At 38.6% G+C, this 23320-nt stretch overlaps 1 non-coding gene across 1 annotated transcript; it reads left to right on the top strand.

The window, feature by feature from the left end:
- Nucleotides 1–12898: 12898 nt before the first annotated feature.
- Nucleotides 12899–13005, top strand: LOC131615304 (small nucleolar RNA R71). The gene has a single exon (XR_009287726.1). It is a non-coding gene; the product is annotated as a small nucleolar RNA R71 (small nucleolar RNA).
- Nucleotides 13006–23320: the final 10315 nt, after the last annotated feature.

Below are 23320 nucleotides of genomic sequence, written 5' to 3'. Positions count from 1 at the left end.
TAGTCCTCCCAATTCAAGAAACTTTCCGCAACGGAGGTTTTCTTCAACTTGTTCAACAAACAGTCAATACCATCGGTACGGAAAACACCGATGAGAGTTTTGAAGTGGAATGTCTATCCTACCTTCTCGAAGCAGGATACATTGCCGTAACAGAGTCTGATTCACCTTTCTGCTATCCGACTAGAGGATCTGGAAGTAAGACTTAACCAAGCAGTGACGAAGTTGTCAACAGCCTCGCCACCAAAAATCATGGTTCATTAGAGGAAGTTCCTCCTATCCCCGAAGAAACCTGCGATACATTAGGAGAACCAAGTGGGAAATTCGACTACATGGTGAAATACTCCACTCCTGAAAGTTCAAAAATCTCTCTTGAAGACATTGTCCCAAATGGATGGAATATTGATCTTGAGTACCTTACTCAGTCAAGAGAGATACACAAGCCTTTCTATTCATCATCAGCATCTAGTGAAGTCATCATTGAGAATTATATCCCCAAATCACCTTCTGAGGCTACAGATCTAGAGTATACATACCTAGTCAACGCCATCTTGGGAGAAGAGCAAGATCAAAATACAGAAGAGGATGATCTCGAAAGTGTCTCCGACAACGAGTATCTCCATTCAGAAGATTGGAAGTTTCCTCAAAAGAAAATCCGACATACTCTACTTGGAAATGGGTATGCTCACACCGCTCAGTCTGCTGTGTTGATGCTCTGTCTGTCATGTATTATTGTCTAATGTTTGGCTAAAACATATAATAGCAGCAAATGGTCAAAATGTGAATCTTTCAAGTTTATAAAGAATAAAATAGGTACAAGCAAGATGTTAGACAGAATGTCATGACATCAACTCATGACATCGGGCCTGCAGAACTGGAAGGAAGACTCATTTTGTACTTAACAGATACAGAATATTCTATATGAATATTATGTAATCCTATGTGGCGTATATTTATAGGTCAAAAGAATAATTGAAGAATCAGATCAGAAGATTGAAGATTCAGGTAGAATCAGATCAGAAGATTGAAGATTCAGCAGTTTCTAATTTAAGAAACTCAGGATTGAAAGACCTTATTTGTAGCAGAATATTTTCTGCATATTTGTAACAGCTAGTGTGTTGCGATTCGTAAGCCTAAGTCCAACTGGGATCAAGTTATAAATAGGAAACTTTTGTAACCTAGAAAACATAGAAAACCTGGTATTAACGATGTAATCATTAGGGTTTTTATAGGTAGACCACCCAGGTTATGGGATGGCTGTCTTGTCCTTCTCGAAACATGTAGGTTAGAGAAGTGATTGTCCTCACTCGAAACCTGTAGGTAAGAGTTGAGTATTGTAAGTTTGATTGAAGCTGTGAAGCAAGATCAAGTATGTGTTCATTGTTAATTGTGTAAATAGCTATTGCAGGGTTGTAACAGTTAGGTATCATGATCGCGACTTTACGTGTCTATAAATCTGATAACTGCAAGTGCACAGTCGTGTCGTGTAGTTTTAAAAGATATCGAATCCACAGCGACTATGAATCGATCTACCGTTATCTAAGGTTACTATGTAAAGCTAGGGCTACTAATATTTCGATTGTTCTTAAGGGAAAGTGAGTGAAAAATTATGAATATAATAAAAGACAGATATCAGTATGTATTTCGTTTAACTTAAGGTGATCCGAAGGTCCATTGGCTTTTGCATAATTTAATTAAAAATCTTTACTAATTCAATTGATTAAAAATCCTCGTCTCAAACTTTCGCTCTATTGATTTAGATTACTGTCCTAATCCTAATGTACGCTTTCGCCATCCCATTAGATTTTAGAAAAGCTTTTTGGAAACAACGTAATTAATAAAATGCCCGTTTTATGAAGTTGTTATCTATTTAAATCTCCTAATCTCAAACCTTCGCTCTGTTGACTCGGAACATGCTAATATCCCTAACGTACGCTTTCGCCATCCCGTCGGGTGTAAAAACAATTTTTGAAAATAAATAAGTTCTAATTAGTTTTAATACGCTTTCGCCATTCTTAAAACTAATGTCCTATGTCTACTATCCAGTTAAAGATCTCAAACTTTCGCTCTGTTGATTTTAACCTTTAACCGTCTTAACTCCTCAAACTTTCGCTCTATTGGTTTTAAGACTTACTAATTAAATTAGACATACAGACCAAAAACAGGTGATAGTTAATAAAATATAATTAAGCCAATTTATTTCGGATCCCTACGGTTAACTTACTTTACATACCGATATCATAATAATTTAGCCAGACATATTAATATGGTTAAACATGCATAAATCGGTTCGGTTCATAATAATAGGCATAGTAATTGGCATACAATATATCATGCAAATAAATATAAATAAAGGCGGTAAATAAAAACCTGAATTAAATAAATGGTAATTGAATCTTCGAGTACTGAACTTCCACCACAGGCTGGCTGGATCGTTCTTCGAATGGCAGTAAATAAAACAAGGAAATAAAAGCGATAAATCTAACGTAAGGCTAGATCTATAAAAAGTTCACAACAATTTCTAGTGTAGAAATCGTTGTGAGAAAATAAGTGTTTGAATGAAAGCAGAATAAAGAAATACGGTTCGCGGTACAATTTCGGCAGCACTTCGTTGGCAGGAAATCGGACTCTTTGAAAGTGAGGTAGCAGGTCCTATTTATAGGAGAGGTTTTGTTGTGACGTTGCGTGAAAAGTGGGGATTTTTGCAGACTGGGTGTGGAGACGTGCGTCTCCGTTTCTTTAGGAGCAGCCTTGACTGACTTGAGACGTGCGTCTCAAGTGGAGAAGATGTAGGAAGGCTTGGAGACGTGCGTCTCCTTTTGCTGAGGTGGCCTTTGGAACGTTGGAGACGTGCGTCTCCACTTGCTGGGTAGGTTTGGGCCACGCACATTTGATCTTTCATTGGGCTGGTTCGTCTCCTTTGGGCCTTTGGGTCCTAATTGCACCCCTCTTTCACTTCAGCACTCCTTTTTCATCTTTTAGGCATAAATATTGGTCATTTAAGCTCCATTTTCTTTCCTTTTCGCAAATAGTCGTAATTAGAGTGTAAAACCTGAAACGAAACAAATACTCGCGTAATATCATAATAAATTAACATAATAAACGGAAAATGCTATAAATATCTATGGATTTCAAGCTAAATATACGATATAAAATCGTGTTATCAAATTCCCCCAGACTTGAACCTTTGCTTGTCCTCAAGCAAAATAATAAGATAAAGATAAAGGAAACACACTTCCACCACGTCGTTCGGTTATACTCAGCTACATAGTGTTCTTATTTGAAATTAATGATAATGATCCTAGCAATAAACTTATAGTAACAACACTAAACAACTCCCAGTATGCATACCAATCCGAATCATGCCATTATAGCTCGACCTTTTTGACTCGTCATCATGTTTCACCCCTTTCATTCGCGCGCAATCACATTAAGCCCATTATCTTGACACGCACATAGCAGAGTAGTCGGTTAGTGACTATGATCCTCCTCATGGAGTTCTGGCACAATAAGTGGTATACTCCTTAGCACTCACTTGTAGATTGTGGGGAATCGGACAATAGTCCTTCCTACCAAGTTCAGTACCAGACGACTTCTGAACCAATCGACAATGAGTTTTTAGATTCTTTGTATTTGAGATTTGCGACCGTTAGGTTAAATGATCTTGTGAGGATCACCTTACTTAGTAGGCACATTTCTTCTTATGGTTAAGCACATAATTATTATTATGAGGATCATACACTTATATTCATCGACTCTCTGCGTAGTTTGTATCTAAGACGGTGCCGACTGCTAGAATAAACTACTAAGGGTTATTTCAAAACTTAAAGTCGATGGTTTTGGTATAACGGGTATTCAAATCGGTTACGCATACTTGGGGGTTTTAGAGTGTTGGGCCAATAAGGATATTGACTATATTCAGTTTCAATGCGTTGAGTGTTTGAGTAGCTTCGTATTTCTCGAACGTGTGGGGTTTGCGTTTATCGTTTAGGAGAAAAAATTTTTGTTATGGCTCAAGAAAATGGAAGAAAGTGAAATAACTACGGAATTATACATATAAGACTTAAATTCCATAAATATTCTTTTATTGAATTAGAAAAACATTACAAGGAAGGGAAATAACTGAAGGGAAAAATAAAACTAAAGAAAATAGAAATAATACGACTCCCCCAGACTTAGGTGATGCAATGTCCTCAGTGCATAAGAACTACTCCTCATTGTTGCGGTTGCGAGAACTACTCGCGCCTCTTGTACGAACACGGCAACGTCTATCAGGAGGAGAGTCATTCACACGAATGTCAAGATCATGCAAATATGTAGCAATTTTAGTGTATTGACTTTCGTTCCTAATAGCATAGTCACGGTGCTCCTGTTGCATCTCTCGGATGAGCCTAATTGTTTCAGTTTGGTTTGTCTGCATAGCTTGAACGAGTTGATCTTGGCGTTGAATAGCAGCATACATGGCTTCAAGAGTGATAGGCGGAGGATTGTTTGGAGGAGGTTGGTTGACATCAGCTTGCCCTTGGTTGAGTTCTTCTTCATTTGCATCCATAGGTTCATTAGGATGTTCTTGTTGGTTATCTTGAGGGTTGTCTTCAATAAGCCTCCAACGTTGAACATAACGGATGTTGATTCTTTCAGGGCATGGAAGGATGACATAAGGAATAAGAACTTTGTTGACGACCAAAGTGTATCGGCCATCATGGCGGGGTGAAACCAAGTGGGAGTCACGGCAGTAGGTGAGATCGAGTGACTGAGCAGGCTTCATGAGATGTGAGAGTGAGAGGAGCTCGTCACCAAGACCTAAAGCACAGGCCAAGGAAGTAATAATTCCGCCAAGCAAGAATGGGTTTGTAGCGGGGGCGTTGACTAAGCCTTGGATGTGTTGGAACATGAACGGTGCGGCGTTGAAACGGATATTGTTAAGCGCACAGTAAAGGAAAAATAATTCATTTTGGTTTACCTTGTGGTTGTTAGATCTCGCAAAAATAGTATGCCCCAAAACACGTTGAAAATAACGTATAGCGGGGTTTTGAATCTGAGAAGCATGGAGAGCTCTCCAACCGGTAGGAATTTCTCCAGTGAGATTGAACCAAAATTCAAAAGCGAGATCCTCCCAAGATCGACCATTGAGTTCTTGAAAGATTGAGCGGTGAGCAATTGGTGTATGATTAAAATGCAAATATGAAGCGACGACATCTTGATCTAGAGCATATTCACGGTTGAACATCCGAAATTGGATGCTACCGGTTGAGAGTGGTTGATTAGAGGGAGTGTCGTAGTTGAAAGAACTCAAAAATTCTAAGACGTGTGGCTCATAAGTAGGTACGGGTTCGGTACAAAGATGGTGGAGGCTAGATTTAGTGAGCAAACGGGTAACACCATCAATGAGACCCAAAGTTTCTAGACACTCGGTGTTCACAAATTTTGTGGGAACAACCGAACGGTCGTAGAAGGCGACATATTTTGTTCGTTGAGCATCATTGTCGTCATTTCGGAAGATAATATTTGGAAGGTCGGGAGGTGGTCTCTCGGGACGTTCGCTACGGATGAATGAACGTGGAGGCATGGTGAGTATGGAAATGAAAAATAGAAATGTAGTGTAGAAGACTAGAGAATGGTATGAAGGATGTGAAGAGGAAGAATGGTGGTGGTGTGGTTTTATAGTGAGGTTTGAAAATGGTGTGGTTAATGGAGAATTAAAATGGATTAATGGTGGTGTTTGAAGTTTGAATGGAGTAGAGAATTGGGAAATGAATAGAGTTTAAGGGGTGAATGATGGAGGATGAATGAGGTTTATGGAGTTTAAATGGAATAAATAAGGGGAAGAATGAAGAAGATTAAAAGATGAATTTTGAAATTCAAATTCAAAATTCAAAATGGGAGTTATGGTGGTGCTGCAGCGTGGTCAACAATGCAGACTGCTGCCCTTGGGAGACGCGCGTCTCAGGCAGTCAGTCTGCTAGGGGACAGAGCATGGAGACGTGCGTCTCCTGTCCTCTGAAAGATTTCTGCTGGTCCCACATAGATGGAGACGTGCGTCTCCTGTTGTAGGTAAGTGGTACACGCATGCAAGGGACCAGACAGTGCTGACAGATACCATAAATTGTCCATCAGTTCAGAGCAGTGTCGAATTTTAATACTATTAACAGCAAAAAGTGATAAACAGGCAAATATATAGCAGTCAATAGCAATGTATTATAACACAGTAGCAGTAATCAAAAGAATATCGCATTTAAAATTAAACCGGTACTGAGTGTTAACATAAGCAGAATGTAAAATGCAGAAAAATGAAAATCTAAACTTATGAATAAAAATTGCTAAAACTAGAAATAAAATCTAATAATCTAATACGGTAACATCTAGCCACGTCTATTGTTATGCTCATTAGACTGAATGTGTTTGAAAACTTCGTCGAACTGAGCATTTACGGTGTCGATAAAATCGAAGAACTGCATTTGCAAAGTGTGTAGCTCGTTGCGCACATGTTGGACATCTTGTTGTAGTGCAGTGATGGCTTGCTCGTGCGTGTTCAGATTAGGCATTCTTTGATTCACCGATGCGGTAGATGTAGCGGGTTGTTGTTGCTCGAGCTCGACATCAGTCATATCAACAGTGTAATCATCAACAGAATCTTCAGAACGAGTTTCAGGCTCATACTCAGATATAGGTTCATCAACAGGAAGAGGTTCGTAATCAGGAATGGGTTCATCTTCAGGATTAGGTTCATAGTAACCAGGAGGAGTGTCAGGCTCAGATTCTGATACATGCATTTCCTCATCGAAATGTTCATAGGCTTGAGGGGTTTCAGGTGAGGGTTCTCTTTCAGGAATCTGATCATAGAAAAGCCAGTTGGCAGGGTTGTGCACACTCGTCCTAGGACTCGGTAAAGTGAACTGATCCAAAACTTTGTTATCAATGAGTAAATCAAACTGATCAGGTCCAAGGTTACCGATGATACCTCGGTTAAAGCAGAAGTGAATGTCCATAGAATTGTGGGAGCCTAGAGGTGTCAATCTAAGCAAAGGTACTCTCATTCCTATAGCATTAGCAATCATAGTGACAAATCCGCCGATCCTAATAGGTGAAACTTCGTCATGCGTGATGCGCTCGAAGTTTGTTAGCATGAAAGCGATGGCATTGACCGGGCGATTCTGAGAGGTACAAAACATGATGAACAACTCTTCTCTAGAGACTTCAGTGACATTATCGGGTTTACCAAAAATGTAGTGAGCAAGGATCTTATGGAAGTATCTGAAGGCGGGGTTATGGATGTTCTCAGATTGAAATTCATTCTCTTCAGGGTTGTCGTTTCCAGTGATCTTGCCCCAGTATTTTTCCAACTCCCAGTAAGCAAGATTGTCTTCAGCTACTTTGGTGTATGCATCTGATCCATGAGGTAGTTCTAACATTTCAGCAAAATCTCGGATGCAGAAATTAAACTCCATACCAAAGAGTCTAAAGAGAATAACTCCTTTTCTCAGTCCTTGTCCACAGTTTGGAAGATAGGTCAGGGAGCTCAAGAATTCCAGAGTGAGCTTCCGGTAAGTGCTAAACTTGCGGAACAAGTGAGAACCAGTCCAACCAATTTGGTTAAGCAGGTGTAGGATGCTTTCTTCGATACCAAGTTTCACCATAGTTGGTTGGTGAGGATAGCAAGTCAAATCCATGTGTCTCTCTTCCAGCTTATTAAATCTTGCTTCTTGTCCTCTTCCACGGAACACAACTTCCATATTATCAACTCCTTGCATCGTAGTTAGTAGTTAAATGAAAAACCTAGAAGTTGAAAATATTAAGATTAAGTTAGAACTAGGCTAGTGTTTATTTTTAAAAATAAAATTAAATAAAATAAATGAAATAAAATTAAGTAACGAGTTATAATAATAATTATAATTATGAAAAGGAAATATTTTCACGATTTAAGACAGCAGTTATAATTATAGTAATTATTATAAAATGTAGGAAAAATGGAAAAATAAATTAAAATTAGAATAGATTATTTAAATGAAGAACAAAAGTTTAAAAATTAAAAATAAAAATAAAATAAAATAAAAGAATAAATAAATGTGGGTTGTTTCCCACCAAGCGCTTTGTTTTATGTCGTAAGCTCGACGATTTTAAAATAGAAAACTATTTTTTCGAAAGAGCGGGCAGTTCGTCAAGTTTAAAAACTTCGATGTTTTCCTCGTGTTCGAGATGATGGTAATACTTAAGACGTTGCCCATTTACGACAAAAGGTTTGACGGTTTCTCCTTTGATTTCTATCGCTCCACTCGGAAATATGTTAGTTATTTCGAAAGGGCCAGACCATCTAGATCGTAACTTACCAGGAAATAATTTTAGTCTAGAATTAAATAAAAGTACTTTATCGCCTATGCTAAAATTTTTCCTAGATATGCGCTTGTCGTGCCATTTTTTCGTTCGCTCTTTATAGATTTTGGCATTTTCGTAAGCGTCTTGTCTAAGTTCTTCTAATTCGTTTATGTCTAGAAGTCGTTTCTCACCAGCGGCAGTGTAGTTTAGGTTTAAGTTCTTAATGGCCCAATAGGCTTTATGTTCTAACTCTACCAGTAGGTGGCATGCTTTTCCATAAACGAGTTTGAATGGGGTAGTTCCTATTGGAGTTTTGAAAGCTGTTCTATAAGCCCATAAAGCTTCATTTAGCTTGGTTGACCAATCTTTCCTAGATATAGCAACAGTTTTCTCCAATATTTGTTTTATTTCGCGGTTAGAAACTTCTACTTGACCGCTTGTTTGTGGATGGTATGGTGTGGCTATTCGATGATTCACTCCATATTTTCGAAGGAGTTTCTCAAGTATTCTTGAAATGAAATGGGAACCACCATCGCTAATTACCAATCTTGGCACACCGAACCTAGGAAAGATGACGTTTTTGAAGAGTTTGATAACTACTCGTGTATCGTTTGTAGGAGAAGCAATAGCTTCTATCCATTTTGAAACGTAATCGACAGCTACGAGTATATATTGATTTCCAAACGACGACGGAAACAGTCCCATGAAGTCTATTCCCCAGACGTCAAATATTTCTACTTCTAGAATGCCTTTTTGAGGCATTTCATCGCGTCTTGAAATGTTTCCAGTTCGTTGGCATCTATCACAGCTTAGTACAGCAAAATAAATGTCTTTCCATAGGTTGGGCCAGAAGAGTCCAGATTGAAGGATTTTGGCGCAGGTTCTAGAGGTGCTATGGTGTCCTCCACACGGTGCAGAATGACAGTGTGTTATTATGCTTCTTATCTCTTCCTCGGGTACACAACGTCTAAAGATTCCATCGGGGCCTCTTTTGAACAGGAGTGGGTCGTCCCAATAGTAATGTTTTAGGTCATGGAAGAATTTCTTCTTCTGTTGGTAACTTAGATCAGGAGGAAGCACACCAGCAGCTAGGTAGTTTACGAAATCTGCATACCAAGGTGCGTCAGATCGGGCTAAAGCTATTTCTGCTAATTTGTTGGTTTCAGAGTTTGGACGGTACGGTTCGAATTCATTTGCTTCTAATTGGGCGATGAGTCTTTCATAAGGGAAATCGTCGTCAATTGGTACTTGTTCGGGTTTCAGATTTTCCAATCGAGAGAGGTGATCTGCTACGACATTTTCAGTGCCTTTCTTATCTTTAATTTTCAGGTCGAACTCTTGTAGTAACAAGATCCATCTCAAAAGTCTTGGTTTAGCGTCCTTTTTGGTTAGGAGGTACCTAATGGCGGCGTGGTCAGTGTATATGATTATTTTGGCTCCTACCAGGTAAGAACGGAATTTGTCTAATGCAAATACGACAGCTAATAATTCTTTTTCTGTCGTGGCATAATTCATCTGAGCTTCGTCTAGGGTTCTACTCGCATAATATATGACATGTAGTTTCTTATCCTTTCTTTGCCCTAGAAAGGCTCCTACAGCATAATCACTCGCGTCACACATTATTTCGAAAGGTTCATTCCAGTCGGGAGGTTGCATAATTGGCGCAGAGATATATGCTTGTTTAAGCGTTCCAAATGCTTCAGTGCATTTATCGGTGAAAATGAATTCGGCGTCTTTCATTAGTAATTCGGTTAACGGTTTGGTTATTTTAGAGAAATCCTTAATGAAACGTCGGTAAAAACCAGCATGTCCCAGAAAACTTCTTATTTCTCTAACGGTTTTGGGAGGTTGAAGGTTTTCGATAATTTCGATTTTTGCTTTATCAACTTCGATTCCTCTATCGGATACGATGTGTCCAAGCACAATTCCTTGTCGAACCATGAAATGGCATTTTTCCCAATTAAGGACTAGGTTTACGCTTACGCATCGTTTGAGTACCATTTCAAGGTTTTCTAAACATGTTTCAAAACTTCCTCCACAGACAGAGAAGTCGTCCATAAAGACCTCCATTATTCCATCTAGGAAGTCGGCAAATATTGCCATCGTGCATCTTTGGAAGGTCGCGGGTGCATTGCAGAGTCCAAAAGGCATTCGTCTATAAGCGAATGTACCATAAGGACAGGTAAACGTGGTCTTCTCTTGGTCGTCAGGGTGAATAGGAATTTGTAAAAATCCGGAGTATCCATCCAGATAACAAAAATACGAGTGTTTAGCTAGGCGTTCGAGCATTTGATCTATGAAAGGTAAAGGGAAATGGTCTTTTCGGGTAGCTCTGTTTAGCTTCCTATAGTCAATGCACATTCTCCATCCAGTTTGGGTACGCTGTGCTACAGATTCTCCTTTCGCATTAGTGATAACAGTGACTCCTCCTTTCTTTGGTACGACGTGAACAGGACTAACCCATTTACTATCGGATATAGGATATATTATTCCAGCTTCTAGCAGTTTTTGGATTTCCTTTTTAACCACATCGCTCATAATAGGATTTATTCGCCTTTGATGTTCCCTAGAGGTTTTACTATCGTCTTCGAGCATAATGCGGTGCATACACAGAGAAGGACTTATACCTTTCAGATCTGATATGTTATATCCTAAAGCGGTAGGGTATTTTCTTAGGACATTAAGTAATTTTTCAGTCTCGGTTCGTCCTAAGTTGGTGTTCACTATAACTGGTCGGTTTAGTTCTTCGTCTAGAAATTTGTATCTAAGATCGGTAGGAAGTGTTTTCAGCTCTATAGCAGGTTTCTTAGGTCCAGGTATAGGATCGGGAGTTAAGGCTAAGCATTCACTCAGGTGGTTATCTTGATATTCCTCACGCCAGTTGTCATCTTCAAGAATTGGCGGCATAGGAATTCTTAGGATTTCGGTTTCCTTATTTGGTTCGGATTTTATTTCCTTGACACACTCGTCGATTATGTCAGCAGAACAGCATGTGTCAATTATAGAAGGTGCTTTTAGGAATTTGGAAAGGATAAATTCTATTTTCTCTTCTCCTACTTCGAAAGAAAGCTTTCCTCGCTTTACATCTATAATTGCACCAACGGTTGCTAAAAATGGTCTTCCTAATATGATCGGGATGTTAGAATCTTCTTGGATATCCATAATGATAAAGTCAGTTGGGATGTAGAATTGACCTACACGAACAGGGATATTTTCTAACATTCCTACAGGGTATTTAACTGAACGGTCAGCTAGTTGAAGAGGCATCAAACTAACACTAGCTCCTAAATCGCACAGGGCTTTCTCTATGATGGTTTTTCCTATTACGCAGGGTATAGAGAAACTACCAGGGTCTTTCAGTTTTGGAGGCATGTTATTTTGGATGATAGCGCTACATTCAGCGGTAAGCGTTATAGTTTCGTTATCCTCGAGTTTCTTTTTGTTTGATAGGATTTCCTTTAAGAACTTAGCGTACGAAGGCATCTCAGTTAGGGCTTCTGTGAACGGTATGGTTATGTTTAATTGCTTCAGAAGTTCTACAAATCTTTTAAATTGCGCTTCGGTTTTTGATTTAGCTAATCTCTGAGGGTAAGGAATTGGTGGCTTATAAGGTGGTGGTGGAACGTAAGGTTTCTCTTTTTCAGGTTCCACTTCGTTATTGCTCTCATCAGTCTTAGCAGTTTGTTCGTCAGTTGTTTTCTTTCGGGTTTCCTTTGGCTCTTGTTGTGACATGGGTACGTTTTGGGTTCTAGGGTCTATGGGTCCATCGTAATTCGTTCCACTTCGTAGTGTTATTGCGTTCGCATGTCCTTTAGGATTGAGTTGAGGTTGAGCAGGAAACGTGCCAGCAGGGGCAGCAGTAGGTGCTTGTTGTTGAGCTACTTCTGAGATTTGAGTTTCTAACATTTTGTTATGTGTAGCTAAAGCATCTACTTTGTTCGATAGTTGTTTTAGTTGCTCGCTATTGTGGATGTTTTGATTCAGGAAGTCTTTATTGGTTTGTTGTTGGGAAGCTATAAAGTTCTCCATCATGATTTCTAGATTTGACTTCCTATGGGTGTTTTGAGCAGCTACAGGCGCTTTTTGGTAGCCAGGTGGTACAGCAGGTGCTTGTCCAGGCGCGTACAACGCATTGTTGTTCTTATAAGAAAGGTTCGGGTGGTTTTTCCATCCAGGGTTGTACGTGTTAGAATAAGGGTTTCCTTGAGCGTAGTTTACTTGATCAGATGGGACTCCAGTCAAGAGTTGGCATTCAGCAACGACATGTCCAGTCAATCCACAAATCTCGCAGTTAGGTGTTACAGCAGCAGCGGTGGCTGAAGGAGTGATGGTTAAGTTCTCGATCTTTTGAGTTAAAGCGTCTACTTTAGCGTTAACGCGGTCTATACCACTTATTTCGTACATTCCTCCTTTGGTTTGGGCTTTCTCTAGAGCGGCTCGTTCTCCACCCCATTGGTAATGGTTTTGTGCCATGTTCTCTATGAGTTTGTATGCTTCATCATGGGGTTTGTCCATTAATGCTCCGCCAGCAGCGGCATCTATAGTCATTTTAGTGTCATAGAAAGTATGGATGATCAGCCATGGTTCGAGTCCATGATGAGGGCATATTCTAAGCATGTCCTTGTAACGTTCCCAAGCTTCGAAGAGTGATTCGTTATCTTTCTGGGTAAATCCGTTGATTTGACCTCTAAGCATAGCAGTTTTGCTAGGCGGAAAGTATCTCGCTAAGAATACTCTCTTCAATTCGTCCCACGAAGTTATGGAATTGGAAGGCAGGGATTGAAGCCACGCTCTCGCTCTATCTCTCAAGGAGAAAGGGAAAAGGCGTAATCGAATAGCTTCGGAACTAACGTTGTTGGCTTTGATAGTGTCGGCGTATTGCACGAACACGGATAAATGGAGATTGGGGTCGTCTACAGGGCTTCCAGAGAATTGATTCTGTTGAACAGCTTGGACCAACAAAGGTTTGAGTTCGAAATTGTTTGCCTCAATCGCAGGTGGTGCGATACTTGAATGCGGTTCAGCGCGCGAAGGAGCGGCATAGTCTCTAAGAGGACGAATAGCAGCCATCTCTAACTTCGGGGTGATTTGATTAATTTGATCAGTAAAAATCAATTCCTGATTAATCGGAATTTCTGCTACTTCGGGAAGATTGCGAGCTCGACGTTTGACGTTAATGAAACGTTCGATCTCGTTAATTCGTTTTATTAAATCTCCTCCTTGTGAACGAGTATTTGGCATACAATCGTTCAGAAAGAAAGGGAAGAATTGTCCTAGTCTCTACGGTGTAACAGTGAGTTACGATATCGACTTAAATAGTCCCCGGCAACGGCGCCAAAAACTTGATCGCGACTTTACGTGTCTATAAATCTGATAACTGCAAGTGCACAGTCGTGTCGTGTAGTTTTAAAAGATATCGAATCCACAGGGACTATGAATCGATCTACCGTTATCTAAGGTTACTATGTAAAGCTAGGGCTACTAATATTTCGATTGTTCTTAAGGGAAAGTGAGTGAAAAATTAAGAATATAATAAAAGACAGATATCAGTATGTATTTCGTTTAACTTAAGGTGATCCGAAGGTCCATTGGCTTTTGCATAATTTAATTAAAAATCTTTACTAATTCAATTGATTAAAAATCCTCGTCTCAAACTTTCGCTCTATTGATTTAGATTACTGTCCTAATCCTAATGTACGCTTTCGCCATCCCATTAGATTTTAGAAAAGCTTTTTGGAAACAACGTAATTAATAAAATGCCCGTTTTATGAAGTTGTTATCTATTTAAATCTCCTAATCTCAAACTTTCGCTCTGTTGACTCGGAACATGCTAATATCCCTAACGTACGCTTTCGCCATCCCGTCGGGTGTAAAAACAATTTTTGAAAATAAATAAGTTCTAATTAGTTTTAATACGCTTTCACCATCCTTAAAACTAATGTCCTATGTCTACTATCCAGTTAAAGATCTCAAACTTTCGCTCTGTTGATTTTAACCTTTAACCGTCTTAACCCCTCAAACTTTCGCTCTATTGGTTTTAAGACTTACTAATTAAATTAGACATACAGACCAAAAACAGGTGATAGTTAATAAAATATAATTAAGCCAATTTATTTTGGATCCCTACGGTTAACTTACTTTACATACCGATATCATAATAATTTAGCCAGACATATTAATATGGTTAAACATGCATAAATCGGTTCGGTTCATAATGATAGGCATAGTAATTGGCATACAATATATCATGCAAATAAATATAAATAAAGGCGGTAAATAAAAACCTGAATTAAATAAATGGTAATTGAATTTTCGAGTACTGAACTTCCACCACAGGCTGGCTGGATCGTTCTTCGAATGGCAGTAAATAAAACAAGGAAATAAAAGCGATAAATCTAACGTAAGGCTAGATCTATAAAAAGTTCACAACAATTTCCAGTGTAGAAATCGTTGTGAGAAAATAAGTGTTTGAATGAAAGCAGAATAAAGAAATACGGTTCGCGGTACAATTTCGGAAGCACTTCGTTGGCAGGAAATCGGACTCTTTGAAAGTGAGGTAGCAGGTCCTATTTATAGGAGAGGTTTTGCTGTGACGTTGCGTGAAAAGTGGGGATTTTTGCAGACTGGGTGTGGAGACGTGCGTCTTCGTTTCTTTAGGAGCAGCCTTGACTGACTTGAGACGTGCGTCTCAAGTGGAGAAGATGTAGGAAGGCTTGGAGACGTGCGTCTCCTTTTGCTGAGGTGGCCTTTGGAACGTTGGAGACGTGCGTCTCCACTTGCTGGGAAGGTTTGGGCCACGCACATTTGATCTTTCATTGGGCTGGTTCGTCTCCTTTGGGCCTTTGGGTCCTAATTGCACCCCTCTTTCACTTCAGCACTCCTTTTTCATCTTTTAGGCATAAATATTGGTCATTTAAGCTCCATTTTCTTTCTTTTTCGCAAATAGTCGTAATTAGAGTGTAAAACCTGAAACGAAACAAATACTCGCGTAATATCATAATAAATTAACATAATAAACGGAAAATGCTATAAATATCTATGGATTTCAAGCTAAATATACGATATAAAATCGTGTTATCATATCACCAGGGAGTGAGCAGAGGTTTTCTTATCTTGGATGGAGTTCTGAGATAGAGATTGCACTGGGTAGTGACTAGGTAAACCAGAGGTTGTTTATCTGTAAACCAGAGGTTGTTTATATAAAATAGTACTACTGATAGTGGAATCTTCTTCCTGGCTTGGTAGCCCCCAGAGTCGGTAGTTAGACTGAACTGAGTTAACAATTAACTGTGTTATTTATCTTATGCATTGTTTGTTCAGTTATGGATGTTATGACTTTGTTTATAACATCAGGTTTAGAAGTGTTAGTTGTTCCTAAACAGAACCATGTAAATTTATAATCTGGTTATGTATGCTGAACGTGTGTGATCCCAGGTCTCGTTGACTCTTCTCTAAGATTAATTAAATAATGGGGGATCCTTCTTTTCTGCTTGTGCTACATTAATAACAGATCAAATGTCTTGACATCGGGATTGACATCCGAGTCTGTCATACCAGAATTTTCAATTGGTATCAGAGCAGGCATCCTGTCTGTTTCTAGATGAGATCCATAAGGGATAAATTCTGGTTATGGTAAAAGTAGAAGAGTGTTTGAACAAAGAATGTTCATATTGTATGGTCCCTTGAATTGGAGGATGGACCTATATGATTAGACCAACCTGACCTAAGAGCTGTGATGCTGGAACAAGGAGTGCTAAGTCCAAGGACTTCATGCGGGAGTGAAGAACTTGAATTTAAAAACAAATTCAACTGGTATCTATGAATAGAGAATAAGCTCATCAAAACCTTCATGCGGGAGTGAAGATATTGATAAGGTAACCTCTGCTGTTTGTGAGTTTGTCAAGTCAGGATTTTGGTTTGGTCTAATCAGTTGCTTGGTGCAGAAGCAAGCATTGGGCAAGGTTGAGTAGCAATCAATCTGTAGTTGTCATGCTTACTACTAACACTTAAAGTAAGCATTGTGTGAATTCTGTTGATATATGACTATTTTCCGCTGCATAGTCTCTGAGAAACCATAGGGTTATGAAGGTTCAATAGAATGTATGGCAGGTATTGACAGCTATAATTAAAGTGTCAAAGATACTTGAGTAATCTCTCAAGTCCACTCATACTGACATGGTTTATTAGAGCTGATGAATGTCAACTGATCAATGATATTCTTAATTATCTGAAAAATGTGTACCTTGAAATCTTCAAGGTTGAAGTGTTCCTAGAAGGAGGAACAAATGCCCTACTAGACGTTAGGACATTAAGAACTGGTATGCAACTACCAGTTGAAGAACAGATGTTCTGGTGCTAAACTAATGAAGTGTGAGAACATTGGTTTGGAACCTACTCCTGGTCTGGAAGAGGAGACATCTGGCTAAGTTAATCAGAACACGATTAACATATGCTCAGTTCCACTAAGAAAAACTCATGAAGGTATTCCTTTCTAATCCTTTATGTTGTACTTTTGAAGAGCCTATATCTGTAAGTTTCCTCTGATCAACAAAACCAGATAAGTATTCATTACTATAGAGCAGTTGTTAGAGCTGAATACTGTGTCTCTATCACAGTGAAATATGGTTAAGAATGCATACTACCCTAGTTATTATCCAGAAAGGGTAGTATGATTTGATATCAAGGAAGTCAGATGGATCTGACTAATCCAGTGTCATGCTATGACTAAGTCTGTTCCAGAAACCTAGCTGGGAGAATCTCCTCTATAGGTACAGACCATGGCATCCTTCATCTAAAAATTAGAATTAAAGTCTGAAGAAAAGGTTATTGAGATGCTGGCTATTTTATTCCTTGATGTGTCTGGATATTGCTGATAATCGAATTATTCAGTTATTACCCTGAGTATTAACAATTTGACATTAAAGATGTTAACCAAGAACCATGAGGATGATGTCACATCTGATGTTACAACATCTCAAGATCTTCAGCTTTTTTTTATTATTTGCCAAGAACAAAAAAGTATAAATGTGAAGAGGTAATCAGTCAGAATGAACTAGTGTGAGTAACAAATTCTAACTGAAAAGCTGGTAAGGACTTTGACGGGAGACTTAGTACTTATTAGGTTTAGAACCTGGATGCTGAGAAGAAGTTCTTACAACCATGAGTTCTCAATTATCTTCACACATCAAAGAAGAAGGCAAGAGTCTCTGATGTGGGATGCTGATTCTATTAAATATCTTGATGGGAGCTGGATATTTACAAAGTCTATATAAAATAACTCAGACGTGTATATTTAAGATCAATTTATGGTTATACAATCATAGTTTCTTCTATTCCAAGTTACAAAATGTGGCAATTTGGATCTTGTGTAGCAAGCAAACTGAGGTTTCTAAACTTGGAATCTGTGGCAAATTCCAAATGATAGGAACTTCAAAGACGAACATCAAAGATGTCCTAAAGTTGTATATCTCAGGGGGAGTAAAAGAGTATGAAGATCAGCATAGACAATGCTTTTCTACTTCTTTTCATTTGAAAAGTCTTTCAAAGACTAACTTGAAGAAAGAAGAACAAAGTCACACAAAAACCTCAGAACATAACTCAAGTCATGTTTATTCTCAAAGACCAGCAAAGAATATTCTTTGCATTATCATCTGACGACATGAACTGATGGTGTGTATCACTTGTTCGGATCTTAGTGCATGATCCAACCTATGCACGAGTCCACCTGGTGCAGTTTGTTCTCAAATAACATTTCTTGATTAAGACTTTGGGTGAAGTCCAGGTATGTTGTTTAAATTGCTCAGGATTATAGAGTCTTTTCGTTTTGTTTGAGTCTTGTTTAAGTCGCTCGTGTTCTTCTTTCGAATATGAGAAGTGTCTAGAGTCTAGGTTATGATTGTCTAATTGAGTCAATCATAGGGTTTAAGCGTAGTGTTCAAGCATTGTTAAGTCTGAGGTCATTCTTTACAACTGTTAGGTAACGAATAAAGAGTCTTGTTTCGAGTCGCAAACACAATTCGTTTCTTGTGTTCCAAGTCCTCTATAGAGAAGTGTTATCTCTATGGAGAGTCAGAGTTTGTTTGAGTTCAGATGAACTCGTGTCTTAGGTATCAACATCACAAAGTACATATTCCCTGGTAGAAGGACTGGGAATATATAGAAGTTTGAAAAAGCAACATTATTGTCTAGAGTGGCAGTTTGGACATAATGTAGATTGGAATGGGCAGGTTCTGATTTGGATGTAAGTTATGTGTTCTAGCCATACATAATTACTTTCATGATGAAGACTTCACTTAGTGAAGATGACTATGAAGACAAAATTTCTATGATCGGATCAACACAGCTAAGGATAAAGGAGAATATCTTCTATTCAAGGAGTATGTTAATCAATGTGTGAGATTGAAAAACACCTTATCAAGAAGGATTTCGAAGTGTCTTAAGCAGACCATGATCTGATTCGAACATGGTAGGGTTATGCTCAACAAAATTCCAGGAGTGGCAGTTCTGTTTGTTGAGATTGTGGCAACCTCTCTGTGTATGATTTTAGTATCAAGGGGTCATCTGTTGATCGTTTTTGAAGGAGATATGTTCTTAGGCAAGGGTCTGTTGAAAAGAAAAGGGGATGAAACTTGTGGAGAATACTGGTAGTACAAATGTCAGACACAATGTTATGATATTCTACTTCTGGTGTAAGTATTTATTGTGAGGAACAAATTTGCTATAATGATTGTGTTCAGCAGGATTGTTGAATAGAGGGTGCGACTCTTGAAGATATGAAGATGAGTCTTATATTTTCCATTCATCATTTCAAGCTTATTCCATTTGTGGGAGCTCAGACTATCTCGGATAGGGGGAGTGACTTCTTTTGTCAATAGAAATTTCTCGGTTAAAAATACTTTTACATCATGAAGAAAATGTGATACTTTTGTCAGTTATTTAAATGGTTCAAGTCAACCATGTGCAACTAGTAACCACTATTCCTTCTCTACACTAATGAGATAGATGTGTGCTAACCGTCTCAAGGTGTCCAAAAACAACAGAAGTCTATGTCTATGACTAGTGAGTAAATAGGGAGTCTGTTAATTGGTCCAAATGATGCTCTATCCTAGTCTTTTACAGAATCTCGAGCTATGTGCCTGAAGGAAAGAAAAGTGACAATGTTTGACATAGTGTCATGACATGTTTAAAGACATTGAATCTTCACATTCAAACAAGGAAATCTGAATTGAAGTTTATCTACACATCAGCGGTCGGTGTAAAGTTCATTTAATGACTATGCATGCACTGGTAATTCAAGATAACTCCTATCAGAAAAATAGTAAAAAACTGCTTTGGAAAGAGTAATAGCTTTTGGAACTATTTCCTAATTAACCGTTTGACCATTGAACAAGACCAAAGACCATCGTTATTTGCTACAATCTCCATTTGCTATATAATAGCATCTCCGTAAAATGCAGAAATCAAACTCTCTCAAAATGTCGTTCGTGTGCGTTCTTGTGAGTCGAGACTGGGTTTGGTATTGTGATGGGTTGCTATACCAAAACCATCTCAGAAAAAGAAAAACACGGGCTGGGGATGTTGATGGTCTCTACCATGGTTTTTCTGCAATAACAACAAATATGTTCCAATATATACAACCTTCAGTATAGGAATCATTCTCGTTGTGATTTGTGATCTGAGTTATTAACACAAATTGTGATTTTTGTTCTGAGAACTCTAGCTAGGAGTGGATTTCTTGACACAAACAACAAGTATCTCCCAGGATTAATCGTTATATCCAATTGCAATATATGACATAATGTCGGTCTTTGTCATATTATGGCTAAAAAGGGGGAAGCTTACTTTCGAAGTAGGAGAAGAGAAAATAGAATTTATACTTTCCCAATTCCTAAAAGCACCCTCTATAATTGACACATGCTGCTCTGCCGACATAATCGATGAGTGTGTTAATGAAATATAACATATCAGATTTGAAAGGAATAAGTCCTTCCCTCTGTATGCACCGCATTATGCTCGAAGACAATTGTAAAACCTCTAGAGAACATCAAAGGCGAATAAATCCTATTATGAGCGATGTGGTTAAAAAGGAAATCCAAAAACTGCTAGAAGCCGGAATAATATATCCTATATCCGATAGTAAATGGGTTAGTCCTGTTCATGTCGTACCAAAGAAAGGAGGAGTTACTGTAATCACTAACGCAAAAGGCGAATCTGTAGCACAACGTACCCAAACTGGATGGAGAATGTGCATTGACTATAGGAAGCTAAACAAAGCTACCCGAAAAGACCATTTCCTTTTACCTTTCATAGATCAAATGCTCGAACGCCTAGCTAAACACTCACATTTCTGTTATCTGGATGGATACTCCGGATTTTTCCAAATTCCTATCCACCCTGACGACCAAGAGAAGACCACGTTTACCTGTCCTTATGGTAAATTCGCTTATAGACGAATGCCTTTTGGGCTTTGCAATGCACCCGCGACCTTTCAAAGATGCATGATGGCAATATTTGCCGACTTCCTAGATGGAATAATGGAGGTCTTTATGGATGACTTCTCTGTCTGTGGAGGAAGTTTTGAAACATGTTTAGAAAACCTTGAATTGGTACTTAAACGATGCGTAAGCGTTAACCTAGTCCTTAATTGGGAAAAGTGCCATTTCATGGTTCGACAAGGAATTGTACTTGGACACATCGTATCTGATAGAGTGATCAAAGTAGATAAAGCCAAAATCGAAATTATCGAAAACCTGCAACTTCCCAAAACTGTTAGAGAAATAAGAAGTTTTCTAGGACACGCTGGTTTTTACCGACGTTTCATTAAGGATTTCTCTAAAATAACCAAACCCTTAACTGAATTACTAATGAAAGACGTCGAATTCATTTTTACCGATAAATGCACTGAAGCATTTCATACGCTTAAACGAACATTAATCTCTGCGCCAATTATGCAACCTCCCGACTGGAATGAACCTTTCGAAATAATGTGCGACACAAGTGATTATGCTGTAGGAGCCGTTCTAGGGCAAAGAAAAGATTAGAAACTACATGTCATATATTATGCGAGTAGAACTCTAGACGAAGCTCAAATGAATTATGCCACGACAAAAAAAGAATTATTAGCTGTCGTATTTGCATTAGACAAGTTCCGTTCTTACCTGGTAGGAGCCAAAATAATCATATACACTGACCACGCCGCCATTAGGTACCTCCTAACCAAGAAAGACGCCAAACCGAGACTTTTGAGATGGATCCTGTTACTACAAGAGTTCGACTTGGAAATTAAAGATAAAAAGGGAACTGAAAATGTCGTAGCAGATCACCTCTCTCGATTGGAAAATCTGAAACCCGAACAAGTACCAATTAACGATGATTTCCCTTATGAAAGACTCATCGCTCAGTTAGAAGCCAATGAATTCGAACCATACCTTCCAAACGCTGAAACCAACAAATTAGCAGAAATAGCTTTAGCCCACTCTGACACACCTTGGTATGCAGATTTCATAAACTACCTAGCTGCTGGTGTGCTTCCTCCTGATCTAAGTTACCAACAGAAGAAGAAATTCTTCCATGACCTAAAACATTACTATTGGGACGATCCACTCCTGTTCAAAAGAGGCCCCGATGGAATCTTTAGACGTTGTGTACCCGAGGAAGAAATAGGAAGTATAATAACACACTGCCATTCTGCGCCGTGTGGAGGACACCATAGCACATCTAGAACCTGTGCCAAAATCCTTCAATCTGGACTCTTCTGGCCCAACCTGTGGAAAGACGTTTATTTTGCTGTACTAAACTGTGATAGATGCCAACGAACCGGAAACATTTCGAGACGCGATGAAATGCCTCAAAAAGGCATTCTGGAAGTAGAAATATTTGACGTCTGGGGAATAGACTTTATGGGTCCGTTTCCGTCATCGTTTGGAAATCAATATATACTCGTAGCCGTCGATTACGTTTCAAAATGGATAGAAGCTATCGCTTCTCCTACAAACGATACACGAGTAGTTATCAAACTCTTCAAAAACGTCATCTTTCCTAGGTTCGGTGTGCCTAGATTAGTAATTAGCGATGGTGGTTCCCATTTCATTTCAAGAATACTTGAGAAACTCCTTCGAAAATATGGAGTAAATCATCGAATAGCTACACCATACCATCCACAAACAAGCGGACAAGTAGAAGTATCTAACCGCGAAATAAAACAAATATTGGAGAAAACTGTTGCTATATCTAGAAAAGATTGGTCAACCAAGCTAAATGAAGCTTTATGGGCTTATAGAACAGCTTTCAAAACTCCAATAGGAACTACCCCATTCAAACTCGTTTATGGAAAATCATGCCACCTCCCGGTAGAGTTAGAACATAAAGCTTATTAGGCCATTAAGAACTTAAACCTAAACTACACTGCCGCTGGTGAGAAACGACTTCTAGACATAAACGAATTAGAAGAACTAGGACAAGACGCTTACGAAAACGCCAAAATCTATAAAGAGAGAACGAAAAAATGGCACGACAAGCGTATATCTAGGAAAATTTTTAGCATAGGCGATAAAGTACTTTTGTTTAATTCTAGACTAAAATTATTTCCTGGGAAGTTACGATCTAGATGGTCTGGCCCTTTCGAAATAACTAACATATTTCCGAGCGGAGCGATAGAAATCAAAGGAGAAACCGACAAACCTTTTGTCGTAAATGGGCAACGTCTTAAGTATTACCATCATCTCGAACACGATGAAAACATCGAACTTTTTAAACTTGACGAGCTGCCCGCTCATTCGAAAAAATAGTTTTCTATTTTTAAAATCGTCGAGCTTACGACATAAAACAAAACGCTTGGTGGGAGACAACCCACATTTATTTATTCTTTTATTTTATTTTTATTTTTATTTTTAATCTTTTATTTTCATTTAAATAATCTATTCTATTTTTAATTATTTTAATTTTAATCATTTTTACATTTTTCCTACATTTTATAATAACTACTATAATTATAACTGCTATCTTAATTCGA

The sequence above is a fragment of the Vicia villosa genome, linkage group LG6, assembly GCF_029867415.1.
Source record: "Vicia villosa cultivar HV-30 ecotype Madison, WI linkage group LG6, Vvil1.0, whole genome shotgun sequence".
Taxonomy (NCBI): domain Eukaryota; kingdom Viridiplantae; phylum Streptophyta; class Magnoliopsida; order Fabales; family Fabaceae; genus Vicia; species Vicia villosa.
The sequence above is the reverse complement of the archived record's forward strand: the minus strand, read 5'-3'. Positions and strand labels throughout refer to the sequence as shown.